Source organism: Erythrolamprus reginae, chromosome Z (assembly GCF_031021105.1).
Source record: "Erythrolamprus reginae isolate rEryReg1 chromosome Z, rEryReg1.hap1, whole genome shotgun sequence".
Lineage (NCBI taxonomy): Eukaryota > Metazoa > Chordata > Lepidosauria > Squamata > Dipsadidae > Erythrolamprus > Erythrolamprus reginae.
In genome coordinates this window covers 35,758,800-35,776,150 of record NC_091963.1, presented here as the reverse complement: position 1 = coordinate 35,776,150, position 17,351 = coordinate 35,758,800, and positions in this window count along the sequence as shown.

Here is a 17,351-nt window from a genome sequence, read left to right as displayed (position 1 = left end):
ACATATATAATGTGTAGCTAGTATATATTAATCATTTCTTTAGTGATTGTTTGAAGTTACAACAGTTACAATAGTACCAAAAAAGTGACTAATGACTGTTTTTCACAGTAACCCACCATTGTAGCATCTCCATGGTCACATGATGAAAATTTGGATGGTGGGTAACTGGTTTGTATTTATGACATTGGCAGTGTCTCGGGGTCATGTGATCACTTTCTGAGGCTTTCTGACAAGCAAAGTCAATTGTGAAGCTAGATTTACTTAACAATTGTGCTTCTAATTTAACTGAAGTAATTCATTTAACAACTGAATCACTTAGCAACAAAAGTTTGGGGCTCAGTTGTATTTGCAAGTTGTGGATTATTTGTACAGTAGGAATAACTTGGTCAATAGGTCCTACAGTGTCAAATAAAGATGGGTTGTACAGAGAGAAATCCCTCTTTAGAGATTGACTTTTAAAAACCTTTATGCTTTAAAGATCAAAAGCAGGATTTGGATGACTGAAGGAATAGAAGAAATGGACCTAAATAAAATACAATATACATTGTTAATATAATTCAATGTAATTTATATTTTAGAATAAAATTAATGAATAAGATTTAAAGTATATTAAAATGATAAACGTAATAATATCCCTCAACATTTTTTATAGATACACTAATTGAGGCTATTTGGAATGGCAGTCCAGTATCAAATAAATTACATTAACCCTATCCAATCAATCCTATTCCCTACTGACTTTAATATTTGTCCACAACATTCTACAATTCAAACTTTCTCCCAAAGCAAAAGGCTTTTCTACTCTTAGCAAAACTATCTCTTTGCTAAAAGGAATAAAAGCATCATTTAAAATGGTTGGTGTCCGCAAAGATCAAACTGAAGCAAAATTATGGCAAAAGATGGTACTTTTATGTGGACGGTTGGAATGTAAAAACCGGAAGGCTGTAATATAAGTTGCTTGACATTTTGTCAGGAAGCAAAATTGGTGCTAGTTATGTAGGGTAATAACATTTACCTCAGTGAGTCAAATAACAGGCAGTGTGGAAGTTTTGCTTTGCTATGTTGGGCGCACTGTTGGAGGAATGTAAAGGAGTAATGCAATTTGTAATGTAATGTAATTATTTGTAATTATTTTTTTCTCTCTTTTTTAAAATGAACATCTTCTCACTTTGTTTTGATTTCTTATTTTCAAAATGAACTGAGTTGTTGTTGTTTTCAAGTACTCCTCAACAATTGTACATAGAATGAACAAATGAATAGACTAATTTCCAAGCCTGGAACTACTGGAAAATTCGGAATAACTAGTACAAAAATAAATCCATGGAACACAGACCTGGCAATGTAACGGTAGACAGGCAGGACTCCCAGCTAGAATTGTTGTGGATATATTTTTTAAACATTTTGGTAAGCAGTTGCAGAAACAATGTGCCTCAAACTCCTTTTAAAGTTCTTGAAAATCCTTGGATTTTATCAAAATACAAACAACCTTTGGGGCAAGGAGCAAAGAGCTTGGGATTTCCAGCTTCCAAAATTGGAAATCCTATGCATGTACGCATGTAAGTAGTAAATGTATATGTAAGTAGTAGTATATTTTCTATGTCAGGAAACTGAGAGATGTGAAAAAGATTTGGGGCAAATTATTTATTTATTTATTAGATTTGTATGCCGCCCCTCTCCGTAGATTCAGGGCGGCTCACAACACAATAAAACAGTTCATGACAAATCTAATAATTTACAATTTAAAATATTTAGAAAACCCCATTATTAAGCAGACATACATACAAACAAACAAACCATACATAAATTATATAGGCTCGGGGAAAATATCTCAGTTCCCCCATGCCTGACGACAAAGGTGGGTTTTGATGAGTTTACGAAAGGCAAGGAGGATAGGGGCAGTTCTAATCTCTGGGGGGGGGAGCTGGTTCCAGAGAGTCGGGGCCACCACAGAGAAGGCTCTTCCCCTGGGGCACGCCAACTGACATTGTTTAGTTTAAATTATGCTTTATGTTCTGGTTTTAGGCTTAACTGCATCTTCTTATCTTGGCTTTCCCACCTTACCTGGAGAGAAGAATTCTGCATCTCTATATATATATCTTTAAAATCCCGGTCAGAGCCTTTTTGGAAAAATGCCTGCAGGGATGATTTGCTTTTCCTGATAAATTAGGATTTTAATCTATCTTTGAGAAAGGCTTCTGTTTAATGACAAGGGGCATTGGATAACGTGATACACCCTTTCTCGTAGGGTGGAGCTAGTCTCCAAGGATGGGAATGACACCAACCATAGCCAATAAGGACTGAGCCTGAAAATATATAAATAGGGTTCTCCATGGATAACAACCTCTCTTTAGTGCAAAGAACTAGGACAGGCTCAGCATACTGCTCCATGTAACATACAGTTAAGAAGACAAACATGAGGACAGCCAGCCAGGAATTTTTATGCATAAAAGGGGAGGGACATGGAGAGTAGCTCCACCCTATGAGAAGTGGCATATCACATTATCCAATGTCCATTCTCCATAGTGGGTGGAGCTAGTCTCCAAGGATGGGACATACCAAAGCCCTTGTCCCTTGAGAGAGTACTTACGGATGGCTGGATTTCTCTGAGTCCCTTGCCACCTGTTGAAGCACCCTTTGACCAAACAATGCTTCAGCCTAAGCAAATTGGTCCACTTTATAATGCCTGATAAAAGGAATCACCGCCCAGCATATCTCAGTAATTGAAACATGCACCGCCCAGTCATGCACCCTGTAGTCATGGCAGCCCTTTGAGTGAGTGGGCAGTCAAAGGGGCTGGACAACTATTGCTACACCATTCTAGTGATCTGTAGATGGATGCAGGGATCCATACTTTTGACTTCAAAGTGCCATGCTCGTTGGAATAGGAGCAGAAACCTTTGGAAGTCTCTGGAGTGCAAATGAGCCCAGTGAATGAGGTGAATGGCCGATATCATTTTGCCAAGGAGAGATGGTAACTGATCTAGAGGAATCAATTTTTCGTTCCAAACATGCTGAACAGAGTCCAACAGGCAGTGATGGGCTCCTATATATACGGTCAGGTACGCAGTACTGGTAGAAAAAATTTGAATTTTTTTCTTTTTTTTCCCCTTCTGGGCTCTGGGTATGTTTTTCCTATCACAGTAAATGAGGTTGAATGTGTATAATTTTAGAAGAGCTGTATGTGCGTGTGTATGTGTACATATTCAAAAGTTTAAATAGTAGATAATGTATATTTTTGGGTACCTGTGTGCCATATCTATGTACACATATCTATGTATACATAGAATTAAATAGTATATTTTGGATGTTCAGTAATAGTAAATAGCTAGGGAAATTGTATCTCTTTGAGGTGAGGAGAGGCCAGGTACCCTAACCCTAACCCAAACCCTTGACGTGAATGATGTCAAGTTGGTAACCTTAAGCCAGTCACATGAGCTTTATGCCACCACCAGTCACATGATCATCAAACCACTCCCACCTGGTCACATGGCTGGCAAGCCACACCCACAAAATTAGCCACACCCGCAGCGTGGCAGTAAAATTTTTTGTAGCCCTTCACTGCCAGTCACATGACCTTTATGCCACCACCAGTCACATGATCGTCAAACCACTCCCACCTGGTCACATGGCTGGCAAGCCACACCCACAAAATAAGCCACACACAGAGCGTGGCAGTAAATTTTGTTGTAGCCCTTCACTGCCAATAGGTCATCTCTCATTTCCTGGGACAGGTACACCTTGCATTCCAGAAAGTCAATGATGGCACCTAGGTGAGTCAGTCTTGTAGCTGGAAAGAGCTGACTCTTGCCCAAGTTCACAAGGAACCCATTGTGTCTGAATACTGCCTGGACATCCTCCTCTGCTTGGCATGTGGAGGAAGACTGGATGAGAATATCATCCAGGTAGCATTGGACATGCATGGGTATGGCTCTGAGATGGGGAGCTAGAGTGTCTAGGATCTTCATGAACACCCTTGGTGCTTATGACAGTCCAAATGGAAGAACCCTATATTCGTAATGTGTGCTGGTCTGGCAAAATGCGAACATGAAAGTAAGCCTCTGACAAATCAATAGAGGAAAGGAAGTCGCCTTTTCTTATACCCGCCAGTGTTCCCTCTAATTTTTGGGGGAGGTGGGCGGAAAAGTATAGTGTCTGAGCGGCAGTCCCTTTGGGACTGGGCAGCACAGAAATAATAAATAAATAAACAAACAAACAAACAAACAAATAAAAAACCCACCCTGTTTTGCCTCAGAGAATTTCAAAATAAAATACTGTACTGTGTGTCTATAACAGTGAGCTCATAATAGGGCAACTCTATCAATATCAAAATGCCACTTAAATAGTTGAGCTAGTTTAAAACTAGATTTTGATTTTCTTTCTCTCTTCCTTACTCCCATTCTTTTTCTTTCCCTTTTCCTTCCTCTCTTTTTTTCTATCTGTTTCTCTCTCTTCCTCTCTTCCTCTCTCTCTCCTTCCCTCTCACTCTTTCCCTCTCGGCTTCTGGGCAGGTTTGGAAAACTCTGAGTTGATGATGATTTTTAAGTGAGCGATTGCTCACTGCTCAGCTTAGAGGGAACTATGATACCCGCCAATATTGACTAAAAGGTATGCATTTTGAATTTGTGGCATAAAATGAATTTATTTAGCCTCTTGAGGTCAAGGATCATTCTCCATCCCCCCCTATGACTTTGGTAGAACAAACATCATCTATCTGCAATCTACAACACAGTCCTTTCAACAGTTCTAAGAAGGCTACACATTCATTTGCACTACTCAGATGACCCTGATGACATAGATAAACCTCCAGGTGTCCTTAACAACCGGTTAAAATAATGCAAATGAAAAGCTATCTGCACACTAGCTATAAATCCTTCCATTCCTCACCATCCAGCCAGAGCCGAAGAGGTTTTTGGGATGAGAAGTGAAATATCTTTAAAGAAAAACCAGAAAGTCGAGTTGTTTCTAGAAAGAAACACTTTTGGGACAATCATATATCTGTTAGTAACTTCTTAAAGTAACTGCATCTTTTCCTGCTGCCAGTTTAGTTTAAGAATTTATTGGCAGAAGCAAAGTGTCCCCATACTAAATTAAGTTTGTTCCCAGCACCAGATATAACAATATTCTCAGCACTAGTTGTTGGATCTCCTTGGTGTGATGGATGCAATATCTTGATGCAGCAACTGTAGTGGAAAACCAAATTTAGTGCAAAGATGTTGCTACTCAGACTTGCTTATTTCCCCCCCACATTACCTTCTTACTACCAAACCTAGAAGCATCCTGAGAGGTATTAAAAGAGCCAGCCATATAGATTTTGATACTAAGGAAAAGAAACCAAAAGTAGCATCCGTCTAGCACTGGGAGAATTATTCAATTTAAATGACAATTATTGTTGTCTGACTTCAGAATTCTACTAATAAAGTACAACTTATTATAGTATACAGTGTTGGATCAGAGGGTCCTACCTTGCAGAGTGCCCAGCCTGTTAGGACCTTCCGGAGGAGATGGCTATTAAAGTACAAAAAAGCATGTTCGAATGAACCAAACTTTTGATTCTGCCCTGAATCCACACTAGTGGGGGTTGCCGCCCAGCATTGACTCATATTGACACGGACAGAGGTGGAGAGGTGGAGAGGGACTGAGAAGGAGCGAGCGAGTGTGTGAATGTTCAGGGCAAGCATGCTGGGCCGACTGTGCACGGGCCGAGGAGGAAAGTAGATAGAGGAAAACGTCCCCCACAACAGCAGGACGTTCCCAAAAACAACGGGATCTACCGGATAGACGCTGGACGTCGAGTGGTTACATGGTGGGCACGCTTGACGTCGGAGGGCTTTGCGGTGGACATACTCGGTGTTGGAGTGCCTGGAAGAAGGAGGGTCTGCCATTATAGTGAACAAGGAGATTGTGAGAAAGAAACTGCCAGATTGAAATTGACAGTATGAAAACCTTGTGGCTGCTGGATGCTATAACTGAAGACCAGGGGATACAGAGATACCTCTCAAATAACAGCAGAGGTACTGGTAGACATTTGGGGCGACCCATGAGAGACCGGGGGTGTCGTGGAGGTGAGAAAGCTGATAACAACGACAGTGGCAAAGAGAAAACCTGGGACGACAGAGGACAGAGTTTATACTCAGGACTGTTTGTCCTACTAATAACATCATACATCCCTCAGACTCACCTTTTTAGACTGGATGATATCTATATGAACTTGGCTTAATTGATTAATTAACTGACCAGTTGAAATATCTTCTACCTATATATTTATTTTTATTACTTATATTTATCTATATTTTTAATAATTAATATTTTAATAATATGAACTATTAGTTTTATATTAACTCTTTTTAATTAAATTATTGTGGGGATTTTTAAGTGGATGGGAGGATGGTAGTGATGGCATGAATGAATGGGACTATTTTAGTAATTATTGGAATGAATGGAATACTGTGAATGAAAATGAATGGGAGGGGAGTGATAGATGGAATGGAGTGGGTGAGAGGGATTATAATATGTATGGAATGAATGAATATGACATGAATGGAATTTTTGGCACACCTGACGCTGGAGGGGCAGGAGGGGAGGGGACACTTATCTCTGGGGTGGCAGAGGGTCAAAATATCCCAGTCTTGCTGGGGAGAGGCAGGTATGGCGGAAGCCATGGAGCTAGCCGTTCCAGGGGAAGGAGGAATCGCTGCTTAGTAGCGATCCCTTCTTCAGGCTCCATGAGCTTAACTCAAAGCACTGGTGATGAGTGTAATTCTGGCCCTGGGCTCAAGTTGTTGCTACTCAATGCCAGGTCGGTGGTAAATAAAGCTCTCCTCATCCGGGATCTGATCCTGGATGAGGAGGCCGACCTGGCTTGTGTGACCGAAACCTGGCTGGGCCCAGAGGGAGGAGTTCCTCTCTCTGAAATTTGCCCAGCTGGGTTTCGGGTATGGCACCAACCTCGACCCCAGGGAAGGGGGGGAGGAGTGGCTATTGTAGCCAGGGAGAGTCTTGGCCTGCATAGGCTCATTGCTCCAGAGGTTGCGGGTTGCGAGTCCCTCCTGGTGAAGTTGGACTTAGGGGTTCAGGTGGGCTTGTTACTCACGTACCTGCCTCCCAGCTGCGTGTCAACAGCCCTGCCTGTGCTGCTCGAGGAGGTGGCCGGGCTGGCGGTGGAGTTCCCCGGACTTATCGTCCTGGGGGACTTCAATCTGCCGTCGCTCGGCGGTTCCTCTGGACTGGCACAGGAGTTCATGGCCACCATGACAGCCATGGACCTGACTCAAGTAGTTCAGGGTCCGACTCACGAGGGTGGGCACGCACCCGATATGATATTCCTCTCTGAGCAACTGAGTAATGATCTGAGATTAAGGGGCTTAGAAGTGCTGCCTTTGTCGTGGTCAGATCATTTCCTACTGCGGCTTAACTTCCTGGCTCCAATCCTTCCCCGCAGGGAGGCGGAACCAATTAGGAGGTTCCGCCCCAGACGCCTGATGGATCCAGAAGGCTTCCAGATGGCGCTTGGGGTTATTCCAGATACACTTGTCCACAGTTCGGCAGAGTCTCTTGCTGAGGCCTGGAACAAGGCTGCAGGGGAGGCTCTTGACCGGATTGCGCCGTTGCGACCTCTCCGCGGCACTAGACCCCGTAGAGCTCCATGGTTCAACGAGGAGCTCCGGGTGTTGAAGCGCCAGAAGAGACGTCTGGAGAAGCGATGGAGGAAGAGTAAGTCCGAATCCGATCGAACACTTGTAAGAGCTCATATTAAGACTTACAAAGTGGCGCTCAAGGCGGCAAGATGCGCGTATCATGCCGCCTTGATTGCATCAGCGGAATCCCGCCCGGCCGCTCTGTTTAGGGTAACCCGCTCCCTTCTTAATCAGAGGGGAGTTGGGGAGCCCTTGCAGAGTAGTGCCGAGGATTTTAACACGTTTTTCGCTGATAAAATCGCTCGGATCCGGGCCGACCTCGACTCCAATTGTGAAACAGAGTCGACTGACAATGAGTCAGTCGAGGTGACTGGGGCTAAACGTCTTTGTCCATCTGTCTGGGGGGAGTTTGACTTGGTGACACCTGATGAAGTGGACAAGGCCATTGGAGCTGTGAGTTCCGCCACCTGTTTACTGGATCCGTGTCCCTCTTGGCTGGTTTCGGCCAGTCGAGGGGTGACACGGAGCTGGGTCCAGGAGATTGTCAACGCCTCCTTGGGGAGGGGGTCCTTTCCGCCACTTTATAAGGAGGCGGTTGTGCGCCCCCTCCTCAAGAAGCCTTCCCTGGACCCAGCCGTGCTTAATAACTACCGTCCAGTCTCCAACCTTCCCTTCATGGGGAAGGTTGTCGAGAAGGTGGTGGCACTTCAACTCCAGCGGTCCTTGGATGAAGCCGATTATCTAGGTCCTCAGCAGTCTGGATTCAGGCCCGGCTACAGCACGGAAACTGCTTTGGTCGCGTTGATGGATGATCTCTGGCGGGCCCGGGACAGGGGCTTGTCCTCTGTCCTGGTGCTCCTTGACCTCTCAGCGGCTTTCGATACCATCGACCATGGTATCCTTCTGCGCCGGCTGGAGGGGTTGGGAGTGGGAGGCACTGTTCTTCAGTGGTTCTCCTCCTACCTCTCCGGTCGGTCGCAGTCGGTGTTAGTGGGGGGTCAGAGGTCGACCCCGAGGTTTCTCCCTTGTGGGGTGCCTCAGGGGTCGGTCCTCTCCCCCCTGCTATTTAATATCTACATGAAACCGCTGGGTGAGATCATCCAAGGGCATGGGGTGAGGTATCATCAATATGCCGATGATACCCAGTTGTACATCTCCACCCCATGTCCAGTCAACGAAGCAGTGGAAGTGATGTGCCGGTGCCTGGAGGCTGTTGGGGCCTGGATGGGTGTCAACAAACTCAAACTCAACCCAGACAAGACGGAGTGGCTGTGGGTCTTGCCTCCCAAGGACAATTCTATCTGTCCGTCCATTACCCTGGGGGGGGAATTATTGACCCCCTCAGAGAGGGTCCGCAACTTGGGCGTCCTCCTCGATCCACAGCTCACATTAGAAAAACACCTTTCAGCTGTGGCGAGGGGGGCGTTTGCCCAGGTTCGCCTGGTGCGCCAGTTGCGGCCCTATTTGGACCGGGAGTCATTGCTCACAGTCACTCATGCCCTCATCACCTCGAGGCTCGACTACTGTAACGCTCTCTACATGGGGCTACCTTTGAAAAGTGTTCGGAAACTTCAGACCGTGCAGAATGCAGCTGCGAGAGCAATTATGGGCTTCTCCAAGTATGCCCATATCACTCCAACACTCCGCAGTCTGCATTGGCTGCCGATCAGTTTCCGGTCACAATTCAAAGTGTTGGTTATGACCTATAAAGCCCTTCATGGCACCGGACCAGAATATCTTCGGGACCGCCTCCTGCCGCACGAATCCCAGCGACCGGTTAGGTCCCACAGAGTTGGCCTTCTCCGGGTCCCGTCGACTAAACAATGTCGTCTGGCGGGACCCAGGGGAAGAGCCTTCTCTGTGGGGGCCCCGACCCTCTGGAACCAGCTCCCCCCTGAGATTAGGATTGCCCCCACCCTCCCTGCCTTTCGTAAACTCCTTAAGACCCACCTTTGCCGTCAGGCATGGGGGAACTAAAACACCTCCCCCTTGCCCATGTTGTTTTGTTGATTGATTGACTGTGTGCCTGTTTTTTATATATACTGTTTTGTTTTTGTTTTTTATGAGATTATTAATTTCAATTGGAATCTGGATGGGTGGGCATTGGATTTGGTATTGTGTACTGTACTGTTTTTTTATTATTGTTGTGAGCCGCCCCGAGTTTGCGGAGAGGGGCGGCATATAAATCCAATAAACCTAAACCTAAACCTAAACCTTATTAGAAAAAGTAGAAAAATAAAGTTTGCCTTAAGAGGCATAAAATGTACGTCTACATGTCTAGAAGACTAAGATCGTAATGTCCGCTTAATTGCTTCTCTTCCTGCAAAGAGGAGGATGTGAGCAAAGCAGTTACATCATAGAGGAGGAGGAGCTACATTAATAAACAGAGTTAACTATCTAACTACTGGATGTTTCTTAATGTCTTTGGAGGCTGTCAATCTGCAGCGTGACATACAGTACCTCTACTTACGAACTTAATTCGTTCTGTGGCCAGGTTCTTACATAGAAAAGTTTGTAAGAAGAAGCAATTTTTTCCATAGGAATCAATGCAAAAGCAAATAATGTATGTGATTGGGGAAACCACAGGGAGGGTGGAGGCTCTGTTTCCTCCCAGGAGATTCCTAGAGAGGCCCCATGGTGGCTTCTCCCTGCCTTTTCTGGTCACAGTTTTGGAGGATCGGGTTTGTAAGTGGAAAATGGTTCTTGAAAAGAGGCAAAAAAATCTTGAACACCCAGTTCTTATCTAGAAAAGTTCGTAAGTAGAGGTGTTCTTAGGTAGAAGTACAATTGTATTCCATTTATTTATTAATGTACATAAATTGTAATTTATTTATTTATTGTATTTATATGCCATTCATTCAAAAGTGGACTCAGGGTGGCTAACAAGTGGGATAAATACAACAGTAATAAAATACAATTGAAATTCACAACAAAATCAGTAATATAATAAAACAATAAAATAATATCCTTAAAAGAACCATACATACACAGCAGTCAATCTAATTCCAAGCCTGCCAGAAAAGCCAGGTCTTAATGGCTTTCTGGAAGATTGGTAGGGAGTTTGAAGAGTCCGGGGGAAGTTGATTCTATAGGGTTGGAGCCATCACAGAGAAGGCTCTTCCCTGAGGTCCTGCCAACAGACATTGGCCACAATGAGGTATGAGGTCAGAGGCGATGCCATAAATAGTCTGGCCCTGAGCCATTTAGGGCTTTAAAGGTGATAACCAACACCTTGAATTGGTTCAGAGACTGACTGGCAACCAATGCAGCTTACGTAAAGATGGAGTAATATGGGCATACCTAGGTATACCTGTTATTGCACGAGCCACTGCATTTTGTACTTGTTGAAGTCTCCAAAAACTCTTTAAGGGTAGCCCCATGTAGAGCGTACTGCAATAGTCAAGACGGGAAGTGATGAGGACAAGTCAAAAGCCCCCCCTAGCCACGGCTGAGAGGTGTTGCTCTAGCCTCAGTTGTGCATCTAGGAGGACACCCAAGTTGCGAAACCCTATCTGAGAAGGAAATAATAATAATGCTGTATTACTTTTATATCAAACAGAGGGCTTTACAATACCGTTGCCTATTTTAAAAATCCCATAATGTTCATTCTTTCAATGAAAAAAATATACTTTCAAGGTTTCTTTTGAATAATCTTTTAAAATCATGAATGTACTATAGGATTTTACAGTACACCTAGAATATAATATAATTTATTGGCCAAGTATGATTGGACACACAAGAAATATGTCTTTGGTGCATATGCTCTCAGTGTACATAAAATAAAATATACATTTGTCAAGAATCTTGAGGTACAACATGTCATGATTGTCATAGGAGTCAAATAAGCAATCAGGAAACAATCAATATTAATAAAAATATTAAAGATACAAGTTACAGTCATACAGTCATTAGTGGGAAGAGATGGGCAATAGGAATGATGAGAAAAAACTAGTAGTAATAGTAGTGCAGCCAGTGAATAGTTTGACAGTGTTGAAGGAATTATTTGTTTAGCAGAGTGATGGTGTTTGGGGAAAAACTGTTTTTGTGTCTAATTGTCTTGTTGTGCGGTGCTCTATAGTGACATTTTGAGAGTAGGAGTTGAAATAGTTTGTATCCAGGATACGAGGGGTCAGTAAATATTTTCACAGGTCTCTTTTTGACTCGTGCAGTATATAGATCCTCAATGAAAGGTTGGCAGGTTTTTTTTAAAATTTTTAATTTGCAATTCTGATTATGCTATGTGTCAATCTTGTTGGGTTTCAGAACCAAACCTGACAGTTATAGAGGTGCAGATGACAGACTCAATGATTCCTCTGTAGAACTGCATCAGCAGCTCTTTGGACAGTTTGAGCTTCCTGAATTCGCACAGAAAGAACATTCTTTGTGGTGCTTTTTTGATGTTGTTTTTGATGTTAGATGACCATTTTAGGTCTTGAGCTATGATAGAACCTAGACATTTGAAGGTCTACTGTTGATACTGTGTTGTCTAGTATTGTCAGAAGTGATAGGTTAGGAGGGCTTCTCCTAAAGTCTACCACCATTTCTACGGTTTTGAATGTGTTCAGTTTCAGATTGTTCCAGTCGCACCACGAGGTTAGTTGTTAAAACTCCCATCTACTGTATATGTGGTTTCATCATTGTTTTGAATGAGGCCAATCACTGTTGTATCATCTGCAGACTTCAGTAATTTAACACTTACTTACATAGTGAAATTTAAATAAATGTTCTGATCCTCAAGTCAAACTTAACTACAATATTTAAAACTTTCTTGCCTCAATATGGAAATAGCTTCCTATTGCTTTATTTATTTTTTCTTCATTTTCCAGCCCTATGCCTACAATGTAAGGAGCTGTTAAAATGAAGTACTTTCTGTGAGATAATGATTTCATATATTAAATATTCATAGCAAATGGCAAATTCTTATATGGACTTTATATGTCAGATCATATCAAAGAAGAAAAGTTTAGGTCTATGACTGTGTTTCATATTTTCTTTCTTTTTATTATAACTTGCATAGCTTTCTCCTTCACCTTTCAGAATTTTTCTTAGGTAAACATACTTTCACTACAGAACCTGAAATAATTAATAATTACAGTGTAACTTTATTGGTTTTTATGGTAGCACAGCATCTCTATTATCAAAGTGTCAAAATGGTATTTTAATAATGAAAATTATATCATAGTTAATTTTAGTATTGTTGTTTAATCATAAGAATCCAAGAACTGCTTTGGTTATTCTGATCATCAGACAAAAATCCATCTAAGTCAGAACAGCAGGATTGCCTGACAACTGGTGATTATTATTCTTTATTCCCACTCTCCTATCTTTAAAGAATTGTGCATATGATCCTGAAATATTTTTATTTTTCAAAGTTTTTCTTATTAATATCAAAACAGTTTTAAGTAATAAAAAATACTACAAACAAATATAGGAAAACACACACATGCACACAAACATGTAAAATGAAAGAAAGATATAATAAGGAAATGTCCACTAAGAAACTATATACCTTATATGGCTACAATAAATGTCCTAATTTTAAATTGTGGAGAATTCAATTCTCTCTCTTTTGCCCTTTGTTTCTCTTGTTTTATATACAGTCACAACATATTGAGATCAAATAAATCATCTCTATTAGGGTAACCTTGGTGTTGACATATGGTATATACATGTGAGTGAGTAAGTAAGGAAAAAAGAGGCAAACTTATGAAGATTTTTATGATGAATGAAATAATGTCATCATGATATATACAATTACTTAAATTTAATGTTAATTCATTGGTTTGTTGTTTCAATAGGCTGGAATTTCAACCTCAATACAGATTTAGTTCTATCTTACTTTAGACTGATAACTCAGTACTCCTGCCCACTATCTTTAAATGGATGGGAAGAGTTAATTATAAGATAATTAATGAATTAAATTAATTCATTAAAGTTATAATTTTTGTTCCAAAATAAATAGATGGGAATGTTAGGCGAGGTTGCCAGTTAAAAATACTTGGGAAACACTTTTTATGCAAAGTTCACACAGAATATGTCCAAAGTGTAAATTCAAACACAAACACTGTTGTAAAGTAAACAAGGAGTCGGTTTATCAAAACAGAAATTATTGTACACACGCACTTTAAACAGCCAAAGTGCTCTCCCACAAACCACAAGCCTGGAATGCTGTGAAAAGCAAAAACAAAAGCAGAGCAGATAAAGGCAGCTGTGAAGATGTCACAGCCACCCCCCTTAAGGAATCCACACTGTACTTAACTGTGAAATATTCAAAAAGTCTTTGTAAATCCTGAAGCAGTCCAAAATCAAACAACACTTGTCTCTCTCCAATTTATCAGCAGCCCCATTAGCCTAATTGCTCCAGTTACAGGTGTTCTCCCTTATCTTCTATAATACTTGCGCAGTTGTTCCCTTCTTGTCATAAACCTGTGCCTGTGAGCATCTATGAATCCCTGTTCTTCCGAGTCTAATGATGTTGACTCACTAATGGGGTAATTAGCTAATGGGCTGCCTGTAACTACCTCATCATCCGATCCTGTTTCACTCCCAGAATCTGCCTTTGACACAGAATCCTCACTGTCCAAAGCTGCTGGCAGTAAAACCGGTCTCTGATAACGTGAGGATTCTCCCAAACCAACTGTCCTCGGAGCAGGAACTGGCCCAGAGCCAAAAATTAGCTGGCTGGCACACACACGCAAGTTGGAGCGGAGCTAGGGCAACAGCTCGCGTGTCAGCAGATATGGCTCCACGTGCCACCTGTGGCAACCGTGCCATTGGTTTGCCACCACTGGTATAGAATATAAATTCTATACTACATTCAGATAGATAAGGACAGTATTGGTTGCTACCAGGTACGGGCCACACTGAGCACCGATAGGGAAAATGGAACTGTGTTTGCAGCTTCACATCTCTGGTAGATTTTGTGCAGATTTTGCTTCTGCACATACGAAGAAAGCAAAATCTTAGAAGGTGACGTATGCACGTGCGTGTGATTTGGGTGATTTTTTGCTTCCGCACATGTGTGGAAGCAAAATTTTTTACCCAAATCTCTCGCACATGTCCTCTTGTAAGATTTTGCTTTCTGTGCGTCCAGAAATATTTTTTCCTTTTGTTTTGTTTTGCTTTTGAGTTTGATATCCCTGATACAGATTTTCATCTAATGCCTTATTAACTCTGGAGTGTGAAAAGTAACAAAACGTTAAAGGAATTTGAGATAGTTACTATCAATTTAATATTATCTGAGTTTTAAAATTATTTTCAACCTGCCCAAACTTTAACTATTGTGGGGCAGCAAAAGGTTTTATGTTAACTTACTGCAATGTTTATCAGAGGCAACTATCATAATATGTCAACATTGAAGTAGTCTTATTTTGGAAGAAGGAAGGTCAAGACATTGATTTATTTTCCATTCACGCAGGACAAAACACATATGTATTGATTTGTTTCACAGTACATTGTGCATTTATGCTACCTCTTCATTATGAGGTATCTCTTAGCCACGAGTACTTATGACAAGGAAGAACTTCATGATGTCTCTTTCCTTCTTTCATTATTTTTAAGTACAAATTCAATTACATTAAAGTAACCAAAGTTTGAATTGCAACTTGAAGAGTATATCAAGAGCCTTTCAAGAGTCGATCCTTCAGAATTTGTTCCAGCAATAAGTTAGGTGGACTCAAATTTTTATTTGGTGTATGCTGATATTATTTCAGCAATATTGATTTGTCCAATACACAATGAGGGTTTTAGTGGGCATACACATAGTAAAAATATTGTAATCTTATTCTACCATGGTTTCTTTTATTCTGGTTAAAGATAATAATTATAGATGGATGGATGGATAGAGATAGATAGATAGATAGATAGATAGATAGATAGATAGATAGATAGAGAGGCAGGCAGGCAGGCAGAGAGAAAGTCAGATGTAATTAAGGGCAAAGTCTACAAGTTAATTCTGGAAAGACAAGAACTTTCACTTTTTGATAAATTAATCAAACAGCATCTCAAAAGAGCATCTGAAATGTTTGCCTGACTCATAATCCTAAATTTATAGAAGTTTCTATTCATCCAGCTACCTTTACATCACAGGTGAATAAATATTGATTTTGACTTACTTATAGAGGGTTAGAGGGACCGCAAATAGTATCAATTTTATCAAAGCAAAATTGTCTATTTCCTCCACGGTTTAAATATCACAGTCAGTGACTTCAATTTGCTAAAACTCTAAGTAAGACCTTTAAAAATAATGATCCTTTACATAACAAGCAGTCCATCTTTTAGCTATACAGTACTATACTTTTCTTGGTACCAAAGCAAATTGTGTTCTGTTCTAAGAACAAGCTACCAGCAATATACAATATGCCTTTTCCATCAGGTTTCAATTATAGAAAATAAATAAACACACAAACAAACCCAGAGCACAATTGTATGTAGTTGACTTCTTTCATTGTTTATGGGGCTCCTTCATAACAATGAATACTCCTGATTTCTTTGTAGCTATTCTATGAACAAACAAATCCAACCGAAAGCCACTGCTAGAAAAAGTCTTATTTTGCTTTTTGTTGTGGTACAGCAATTAAACAATATAACCAAAAAGAAATGATATATTTATTTATTTATTTATTTGTTTGTTTGTTTGTTTATTTGTTTATTACATTTATATGCCAGTCACTCCGAAACAGACTCTGAGCGGCTAACAACAGTTATAAATACAATACAAGTAAAAAATAGTAAATGCTGTAGCAGGATTAAAAATTAATAAGAACAAGACCAAAATACTAACAAAAAACTGCAATTGGGAACAAATCAAAGAAATTACAGAGAAGGGCCTGCAAACAGAAAAGAAGATTAAATATTTAGGAATCTGGCTTACTGCCAGATACTCATCATTAAAAGAATTGAACTACAATAAGCTACTACAAAGGAAGACCTGGAAAAATGAATTAAATTAAATTTATCATTCATTGGTAGAATTAATATTATTATGTCAAATATATTAGCAAAATGGCTATATGCTTTTCAGAGAGCACCAATTAAATTAGAAAAGAATTTTTTTTGTAAACCTAAACAAAATAATCTTCAAATTTATTTGGAATGGGAAAAAACAGAGAATTAGTTTTAAAGTATTGCAAGATTCTAGGATGAGAGGAGGGTGTGGCCTCCCAAATGTAGAGCTGTATTACCAATCTGCTAATTTATTATGGACAAAAGAAGAATTCTGGCCCTGGAAGGCCATAATATACATGAGGGTTGGCATGCACACCTAATCATACACAGTTCCAATCACATGCCATACGATAAACACTACTAGAAAATTGGAGGAAAATAAAGAAATTTTAAAAATAGAAATACCTAGATGGATATCTATCTCAGAAGCTCAGATACACCCGAATATAATAGATAGAAATAAAATTTCAACCTATGAAGATAGGTTAGAAAAGGATACTTCAAGACCAGAGAAAAAGTCAAAAAGAAAGGGAGAGAAATCGATTGGTTAGTACACTATCAAATACAAAGTAGATATAAAAAAGACTTGGTAGAATTTGGAATTAATAAAAAAATAATAATATAATAGACAAAATTTTATTAGGACCAGAAAGGAAATTTATTACTAAGATGTATAACACTTTGTTAAATTTAGAAAACTTAGAAGAAGTGGTAAAGGAAAACCTGATTGTCTGGATGACCAACTTTGGCTACACTAGAAGAGAGGGGAAA